Source organism: Penaeus japonicus, unplaced genomic scaffold, assembly GCF_977035675.1.
Source record: "Penaeus japonicus unplaced genomic scaffold, GWHDUDI00000001_assembly GWHDUDI00000011, whole genome shotgun sequence".
NCBI classification, from domain to species: Eukaryota; Metazoa; Arthropoda; class Malacostraca; order Decapoda; family Penaeidae; genus Penaeus; species Penaeus japonicus.
The window spans coordinates 19,229,741-19,239,740 of NW_028234413.1; the positions used below are offsets into that span (position 1 = coordinate 19,229,741).

General features: G+C 44.7%; 1 protein-coding gene across 11 annotated transcripts in view; it reads left to right on the plus strand.

The window, feature by feature from the left end:
• Positions 1-10,000, plus strand: part of LOC122264043 (ankyrin repeat and BTB/POZ domain-containing protein 2) — a 314,129-nt gene that overhangs the window by 237,907 nt on the left and 66,222 nt on the right. For 2 of the 11 annotated variants that reach the window (XM_043032731.2, XM_043032736.2), the window contains exon 1: positions 7,936-7,975. The exons of 6 other annotated variants lie outside the window; for them this stretch is intronic. The gene's annotated coding sequence lies outside the window, so the exon portion shown is untranslated. Of the gene's footprint in view, positions 1-7,934; positions 8,095-10,000 lie in introns of those variants that run through there. 3 more of the 11 variants (XM_043032732.2, XM_043032734.2, XM_043032733.2) reach the window with 3 other exon arrangements.

Here is a 10,000-nt window from a genome sequence, read left to right on the forward strand (position 1 = left end):
CTCCATCATAAACTCTCCTTCTCCTTCTCAACTATCTCTCTTTTCCTCCTTCACTGTTCTTCACCTACCTCCTCATTTCCCACTCCTTTCCCCTTACTCTTCTCCTGTCTTCCCTCTCCCTCTCTTTCCTCCCTTTTCTTATCCCTCCCCATCTCCCTCCTCCTACTCCTCTTCCTCCTTCTCCCTCTGCTCTCTCCATCCTCTCCATCTCTCCTTCACTCCCGCTTCACTCCTAGCCTCCTTCTCCCCGTCTCCCTTCCTTCATCTCCCTCTCTCCCCTTCTTCTTCTCCCCCTCTCCCTTCCTCCTTTCACCTCATCTCCCCAATGCCCAGGTACTGTTACAGAAGGACCTTATCCATCCCTCACCCAACCCTCCGTTCTTCAGGTACAGGTACCGCACGCCTACGACGTACCCTACGCCTTCCTTCCCCTCTCGAGCTAAGGTACACCCCCTTCCACGCTCCCTCGCCAGGTACTCCCGCTTACCACACGCTCACACCAAGTGACCAAGTGGCCGAGTCGTTGGAGGCGGAAGGTAGACCGGACCGGGCACCAAGAAATTAAACGCACGTGTTTTGGGTGGTCAACCTGGTGACCTGTGGCTCGTCTCACCTTTACCCCCTCCCCTACCCCTACCCCTCTTTCCCCCCACTCCCCCACCCTCTCTTCTCTCTCTCTCTTGGTGTCTTCTGTCAGCCGCAAGACGCACAACCGGGCAGCGATGTCAACGTTCGCTTGTTGGGAAGGGAAAGAGGAAGGGGGGGGGGGGAGTGGGGGTAAAGGGGACGAGCAGGGGTAGACGGGAAGGGAGGGGGGGGGGTAAGGAGAGAGAATGTAAGGGGGGGAAGGAAGGGTAGGGTTTAGGTAAGGGGAAAGGGAGTAGGTGATAGGGGAGAGGGAGAGATGATGTAGAGCAGGAGGGGATTGTGAAGGGGATGGGGAGGGGAATAGGATGGGGAGTGGGAGGGTGGAGAGAGATTTGTCTTTGTCCGCATTTTGTCTTTGTGTGCTTTTAAGGAAGTGACTATTTGTTACTTTCATAAATCCGATCTGGTGTGTGTTTGTCTAAACGCCCCCTTTTTATACTACTTTGGTGCATCCATTTTTATACCTTGAATTGTTTTACTCGAACTCCTGTCTGTATGAAGCCCCGTGGTTAACCTGCGCGACAGGTTTACCACCTTGGCAACGCTGCTTCAAAATGTAGTTCACATTGACACACTAAGCTCCTTACCCCCTCCCCCCTCCCCTCACAACCCCCCCTGCCATGTTTTCCTTCGACAGACCTTTCTTATCGTCCGCGTTCATATCATTGTCCTTCCACCACTCTTAACACTAATGCCGTTTTCCTTCTTTTCCTCCTTTTTTTCCTTTTATTTCTTTGTTTTCCTTCCTTTTCCTTTTTGTTTTGCTTTTATTCTTCTGTCTTGTCAGGTGTGTTGGTTATTGTTTTTTTCTCTCTCTCTTTGCCTTCTCGCCTTCTTTCTTTTTTTCATTTTCTCTTTTTCTCACTTATTCTCTCTCCCTTTCTATTATTCTCTCTCTCTCTCTCTCTCTCTCTCTCTCTCTCTCTCTCTCTCTCTCTCTCTCTCTCTCTCTCTCTCTCTCTCTCTCTCTCTCTCTCTCTCTCTCTCTCTCTCTCTCTTTCTCTCTCTCTCTATCACTATCTTTTTATTTTTTGTATTTTCCTTTTTTCTCCTGTTTTGTTTTTATTCTTCTGTACTGCCAGCTGCGTTTTTTTTCTTCCTCTTCTTCTATCTTTTGTCCTTTTCTTTTTATCTGATGTCTGTGTCTTGGGTGAGAAGATGGTACCGGGGGCCCGAGGTGGTCCGAGATAATATTTCCGGGCCTTTTTGTTTATGTCGTCTCTTGGGTGTTCTTGTTGGGTTGCTTGTTCTGTTTGTTTGTTTCTTTCTCTCATTCTCTTATTTTTTTTATTCCTCTCTTTTTTTCTCGTTCGTGTTTTCTGTCCTTTTTTTCTTTCTCTTTCTCTATCTCTGACTAATTGACCAGAAATGGCTTCGGTATCTTTTGGTCTTTCTTACTCTGTCTATCTGCCTCTCTATCTCTCCCTCTCCCTCTGCTTCTCTCTCTCCCTCTCCCTTTCCCTCCCCCTCTACCTGTTCCTGTCCCTGTCCCTGTTCCTCCCCCTCTCCTTCTTCCTCTCCTTCTCCCTCTCCCTCTCCCTCTCCTTCTACCTCTCCCTGTCCATGTCCCTGCCCCCCCCCTCTCTCTCTCTCTCTCTCTCTCTCTCTCTGTCTCTCTCTCTCTCTCTCTCTCTCTCTCTCTCTCCCTTCCCCTCTCCCTCTTATTCTCTCTTTCCCTCTCCCTCTCCCTCTCTCTCCCACTCTATTTCCCTCTACCCCTCCTCCTCCCTCCCACATTCCTTCTGTCTCTCCCTCTCTACTACTTTATGTAGGGCAGTTAGTCACGCCAAATCATTCCATGCATGTCAACACTTTTTTAGATTTCAATTAAAGAGACGTTTTGTGATAAACACAACTAAACCTAAGCCAATTAGATTTTAAATCGAGTTTATAAGAATAATTCAACAAAAATAACCAAACACTAAGCTAATCGTAATTATGTTGTTGTTGTTGTCCTTGACTGTAAAAAATACCTCCTGTTTATGACTCAGTTGGCTGTACAGTATATGTATGTCCGTGTGTTTATTGTGTTTTTTTACATGGAGGCCATAAAGTTTTGATTATCGAGGGACAATTTCTCTCAACTTGTTTTTTTTTGCTTACGTCATGGCTATCGCTTTTCGCAGTATTGGCATGTGTTCGTCCTTGGAATTACATCAGAAAAGTCAAGTGTGATAGGAAAAAAGGAAAGCTTGTTTGTGTTAAAGTTTGTGTTTAATTTTCTGGTAAAATGTGGTGATTCAGAAGGTCAGAAGGTTGAAAAGCAGTAAGCGAGAAATGGTAATAGGAAACTTTCAAATTGTTCCTTCTTCAACTGGTTTTGATGTTTACGAAACAAAGATATAGAAGCAAATGAACCCCCACCGTGCATGTGACAAACACGCACCCTGACACACGCGGGCTGTAAAGTAACATGTGATGTTGTGTGAGTGTGTGTGTGTGTGTGTGTGTGTGTGTGTGTGTGTGTGTGTGTGTGTGTGTGTGTGTGTGTGTGTGTGTGTGTGTGTGTGTGTGTGTGTGTGTGTGTGTGTGTGTGCACAGACACTCACACTCACACTACATAACTATATACATACATACGTATAACCAAGTTACTATACATACGCATGTACAAGCACATGATACATATACATATACATATACATATACATATACATATACATATACATATACATATACATATACATATACATATACACATACACAACTACATCAGGAATTTCGTATCCACCAAGAGACACGCCTTTGAACAAACCCAGAGATATGCAAATCCGTGCGAGACACGCGCACACCGCTGCCTCCGCCGTAACAATTAGCATACACATACACTTAGTCAACGTTCCCCGTAAATCACAAAGCACTCACCGGAAGGGAGACACTTTACATATTGAGTGTTTTCGCGCAGTATATACTCGCACAGGCGCACATAAATATTACCTGTCCTTTTACATGCAGAGAGGAATACTGTTCCTATGGGAGTAAAAGATCATTCAAGGATTGTATTTCTCTTTTTTTTCGCAATGTGGAAGTCCATGTCGGAACAAGGGATGCTTTGTCCTCCGGTTTCTGTCGCGGCTACCGGGAGGATAAATGTGTCAGGAGGAAAGATAAATGGCGCTTATAATAGCTTTATAATCCCTTGGAGTGACAGCCCGGCTTAGCGAGCTCGCCCATGCTTGCTCTCGCACCTCGGGTGAGGTGTTCGGATCAGTAGAAGGAAGGAAGGAAGGAAGGGAGGAAGGAAGGGAGGGAGGAGGAAATAACACATAATGAATGAATGAATTGAAATATAGAAGGATAGATGAATCGATAGATAAAGAAAGGGTGGATGGATAGATGGATCTGTGAAAGAAGTGGAGAAAGGAAGAGAGGATGGATGACTGGACGGAAGGAAGGAAGGAAGGAAGAAAGGAAGGATAGGTGTTTGGGTTGGAAAATATGATAAAATTTCAATATAAACAAACACAATAAAGTGACGACCCACCTACCTATCTCTCGCTAAAAAGGGAAAACCCCCAAACCCTCCTTATCTGTCAACATTGCAATCGGAATATCCTTCCTTCACGATCGGAATCCCCCCCCCCCCCACACACACACACGCACGGAAGACACACACAACGGAAAAGATCAAAGAAATCTAACAGCTACTCGCGATTGGGAAATGATTGACGCCGCTCGGTCATCGAAGGATTAGCGGGTCCAGTAAAAGGATTCATTCTGCTCTCACTCGTCCACGTGGTATCGTGTCGGGAAAGCGGGATGTGATCTGCAGGTGCACACGCGGGGGTTGTGTTGTCCCCTGCCGGCATGTCTGAAGCGGAGGTGGCAGTGCTTACGAAGATCCATGTGCTCACGCTCCTCTATGCTTGTTTGTTCACTTTTGTTGTTATTGTTGTAGGTGCTTTCATATATTGGGGTTGTTATTTTTGTTATGTTATTATTATTATTGTTGTTGTTGTCGTTGTTATTATTGTTGTTGTTGTTGTTGTTGTTATTGTTATTATTATTATTATTATTACTATTATTATTATTGTTGCTGTTATTGTTATTATCATGATTATTATTATTATCATTATTATTATCAGTATTAATATTATCATCATTATTATTATTGTAATTATCGTTATTATTACCATCATCATTATTACTCTCATTGCTCTCATCATTATTATTATCATCGGTATTACCACCTAATGATAGTACTGATACCAGCAGTATCAGTATTAGTATTCGCAGTAGTTGTAGTAGTCTCATTGTAATTACTATCATGAAAAGGATATAATTTTTACCATATTAACTTTAATCTTATTCTTCCAGGTAAGATGACGTCTGCAGCGTTGCGTGTGCCTTGTGGTGAGTACTGTACTTCCGACCAATTACTGTGCATTGGCTATGAAGGTTGCAGCCAGGAATGAGTTCTATCGAATTTCAGCTGCGTTCTTTGTAGTCTTTCACAGCCAGTCGTTTGGGATTCATGTTGTATTGTAGTTCTTGTTGTGCTTATTGCAACATTATGAGCTATCATTATCATCAACATCAACATCAACATCAACATCAACATCAACATCAACATCAACATCAACATCAACATCATCATCATCATCATCATCATCATCATCATCATCATCATCATCATCATCATCATCATCATCATCATCATCACCGTCATCATCATCTTCATCATCATTATCACCACCACCATCACCAACACCACCATCACTGACACCATCACCATCAATATTCCTTTTATTGCTTTGCCCTGCATCTGCACACTATGCACGACACAAATTATAAATAGCAAAGAAGCATCCGAAATCAGTAACCATACCCCCTACCCCTCCTCTCTTTCTCTCCCCCCTCCCCTTACCCACCCCCTCCCCTCTTTCTCTCCCCCCTCCCCCCCACCCTCTCCCTTCTTTCTCTCACCCCGTACCCCCCACCCCCTCCCATGTTTCTCTCACCCCTCCCCCACCCCCTCCTCTCTTTCTCTCACCCCGTACCCCCTCCCTCCCTTCCACTCCCCCCCCCATTCAATTACTTCTTAAGAAACTACAGGAAGTATAAACATCCGAGACTCTGTGTATTGCCTCGTTAAGGGTCATTCCGGGCTAAAGACAGCTGAAGATGTCGCCCTTATTGCGCTATTACCTCGGAGAGATGACAAAAAAAAGGAAAAATAAAGACACATTTGACTTTGATTTGCGGAGTGAGAAAAAAATGTAAGTAATAATAAACAGGTCAAGTCTTTCTTCTTTTATCTTCTCTTTCTCTCCATCTCTATTTCTTTCTCCCTATTTCTATTTCTATTCTCTCTCTCTCTCTCTCAGTCTCTCTCTCTCTCAGTCTCTCTCTCTCTCTCTCTCTCTCTCTCTCTCTCTCTCTCTCTCTCTCTCTCTCTCTTTCTCTGTCTCTCTCGTTCTCTTTCTCTCTCTCTCTCTTTCTCTCACGTTCTCTCTCTCTTTCTATCTCTCTCTCACTCTCTCGTTTTCTTTCCATTCCCTTCCCCCATTCTTCTTCTTCTTCTTCTCCGTTTTCTATTTCCTTCTCCAATTACTCGATGTGTGTCATTTTCACTCCTTTCTTTTATTATCATTATATCGGGTTCTTTCGGTCGCCTATTCGGTCTCCGGGTCTGCTGATATTTTAATGGCGCGCTCTCTGCCTTTATGTCCTATTTCCTGCTTTCGTCGGTCGGTTTATTATTTTCAGTTCGAACGCTTTTGTTGTTTGTTTTGTCGACGTCTGTCGAAAACAGGTCACAGTTGGGTATGTTTTTTTTTTAACTTTTTTTTTGTCACGTGATCACATACTACCTTATCGTTCTCCCACCGGAAGAATCCGCTCAGGTAAGCTCACCCCCGATTAAAATGATACCACCGGTGAAATATGATAAATCTCTCTTAAGTCTTTTGGGTTTTCACTGAGGGGGAGGGAGGGAGGGAGGGGGAGGGCCCGAGGTCGGCGCGCTATAGAAAACGGAAGGCGCGTTCGTGGGCGCTCGGGTTATACCGGATTACGCACCTCGTGTATACTCGGGGAGGAATATTCTGATGTTTTGATATTATTGAAGTCTTGTTTTGATTCTTGTTCTGGATAGGCATTGAGATTTTTTTGTTTTGTTTATATGAGGTTTTCGTGATGAATTATGATCTTGTTGATAAATGTTTTTTTATTTTCTTTAATAATTTCGACCAAATCTGATTTTTTTTACCCGACAGCATTTAGCCGAATTCGGACAAATAAGGCCATAAATCTCGACACATTGTGCAGTGAGTCTTACCCACCATGGGTGCTTCATCACCCTCTCATCCCCCCCCCTCCTCTTCTTACCCTCGCCTCCTTTACCTATAGTCAGGCTTACCTATATCCTTCGGTCCTCCCTTCTTCCCTCGGCTTTCTCGCTTATCTTTCCTTCTCCCTTTTATTCCGTTGTTCCTCCTTCGCCTGGTCCTCGAGGGCTCGTTAATTTTTTTTGTTGTTGTAGGTTTTAGAAAAAAGTCTATATTTATTCATTTGTTCGTTTATGCTTTGGCAAATGCCTTTTTGTTTGCGTTTGTCATTGTATTTGTAGATTTGTTTATCAATGTTTATCTTTTGGTGCCTTTGTTTGTTTGCTTTATTTGTGTGTGTGTGTGTGTGTGTGTGTGTGTGTGTGGCTGTGTGTGTGTGTGTGTGTGTGTGTGTGTGTGTGTGTGTGTGTGTGTGTGTGTGTGTGTGTGTGTGTGTGTGTGTGTGTGTGTGTGTGTGTGTGTACGTGCGAGAGTGCCCGCGTGATTATAAGTGTGCGTGTATGGGAGCGGTCCGAGAGAATTTGATGGGAGAGAGATAGCCATTGCACTCTATTTAAACATATCCACCTGTCTAAAATTCGAACTTCGGATGACGTCTTAATTTGTCTTTCACTTGCAATAATTGAGAAAAAGTGCTATCAAATATTTCCAGACTAAAGTAAGTGTCCGAGAAATCAGTGTAATGCAATATATGGCGGGCTATAGTTAAAGAACGTCATCCATTCGATAGCTGCGATGCCCCTCATAACAGCTCAGGTAGGAGCACCTCAGAGAAAGAGAGAGAGATGCCTCGTCAGCCAATATTCAAACACTTATCCACCCTCCTTAGTGACATCACTTCACACCACGCGACATCCCCAACATCGAAACCAACATCACTAAACTCAAATCAAAGAAAGTCAAACAATTTCATCTCACAGGGATGCCGATAAAAATGGGTATTAATTGGCACGTCGGCATGTGGGAAGAGGGAGGTCGGGGGTGTACCCAGCCAGCGAGTACAGACGGGCTGAAGCCACGGATCTCGGCGGGTGTACGTAGGTTGCGCTCAGGCGGTGTCGTGACGTGCGTGCTGGACTCGGTTCAACCCGGGCTTCCTCTCTCCGCCTCGCCTGGTGTTCGGAACTTGTGTTGTTTTTTTGTCTTTAAAGAACCGGTGAAGATTTTTTTTGGGTGTTTTTGAACTGAAGTGGTTGTGTGTGGTTTTTTTTTTTGATTGACTGTTTTTTTAGGTACTTATATGAATGGTGTATCATTCGATGAGAAACAGTGACATGGTGCATTTTGTGTGGCGGTGAAAAAAAAACAAAAACAAGAGAAACTAGAAAAGAGTGGAAGGAAAATCTTATTCCAACTTATTCCCTATTGGTGGAAGAAGGAAGAACAAATAAAATACCGTGTGTAATTCTTCACTGGAAAGGACAGCATCGAAAAGTAGACTCATTGATCAGCCGCGCTAGAAAGAAACAACCGCGGAAACAAATAAATCATAAATAAAAAGAGGTGGGAAGTGCAGTTAGGTTAATGTGCGATAAGCTATCTGGACAAGAAGACCCACATGGCGCGCCTCCGATCGCCACGAAGCGAGCGATCGGAGGTCATCAGCTGGAGCGAGTGCGCCGAGGGGAACTTCAGTGGTTAATGGCACTTCAGGGCGCTGTGTTTATGTGAGAACCTTAACGCTGTGACGAGTTTGAAATTCATGGCAAACATTCGTGTCATACGCTGGTTCGGATGTTGAACACACACGTATATACATGTGTGTGTGTATGTATGTATGTATGTATGTATGCGTGTATGTGTGCATGTATGTGTGTGTATGTATGTATGTATGTATGTGGGTATGTATGTATGTATGTATGTATGTATGTGTGTGTGTATATGTGTCTATTTTTATTTCGTGCCATCCCTTTTTTGATAAAAAATATACTTGGAATAAGGCTCACTTCTATCTGCATGAGACTATTAGCATCACTGTTAAAGTCTCGGCCACACCAGAGTCGCCAGAGGACATGTTCCCGCGACACGAAACTCGGACCGAAAGGAACACGCGGGGCTGACGTATTATCTGGGCAACAGCGAAGTGACTTGGGTTAATTGCAGCGAGGTTAGGGCCGCCATGACCTCCGGCCGTGTGTTGCAGGAGATGAGGTGGGGGAAGGGGGGATATGGGTAAGGGTAGGCGAGGGGGGGGGGGGTATTTGAGAGCCTTGTGGGGACAGAAGAACCCAGAGGCTGTTTTTTTTCTGTTTCAATTACATTTTAAACGTTTCTCTCTGGTAGTGGGTAGGATTCTCTCTCTCTCTCTCTCTCTCTCTCTCTCTCTCTCTCTCTCTCTCTCTCTCTCTCTCTCTCTCTCTCTCTCAATTTCTCCCTCTTTCCTGTGCTGCACATCCACCACCACCTCCTCCTCCTCCTCCTCCTCCTCCTCCTCCTCCTCCTCCTCCTCCTCCTCCTCCTCCTCCTCCTCCTCCTCCTCCTCCTCCTCCTCCTCCTTCTCTTCCTTCCCTCCCCCCAGCATGGTGAAGGGTGATGGAACAGTGGATCATTCACGGTGATATTAAAGTGTATATTAGTCGGTGACCTTTGCTGTGTCGGGGCTGACCTGAGGCAGGGGGGTTCCGGGGCTATGAGTGACGCCCCGTCGGGATAACGCCGCCCCACGCTGCTCCTCCGCCTCGTCCTCCTCCTTCGGTGCCGTACCCGAGGCGGCCCGAAGCGAGGTAAAAGGAGGCGACGAAAAGCGAGGTGAGGCAAAGGGGTTGTTGGCAGGCCTACCTCCTTAAAAGTTAGAAAGTTATGTCCCGATTAGAAAAAAAAAAAAAAAATAATGAGAATCAGTGGCGTTAAAACGTTATTGTTAATAAGAATCAGTGATGTTCAGATGATATTAGTAATCAGCATCAATGGACCTAAAATGATATTGTTGATGAGAATCAACAATGCCAGATACGTGATTACCATTTCGATATCATGTCCTCTTCGGAATTTCCTTTTCGATGAAAGCGTAATATCGAAACGTCAGTTGCAGACGCTCTTTCACATCCTTGTCGACGTCTATC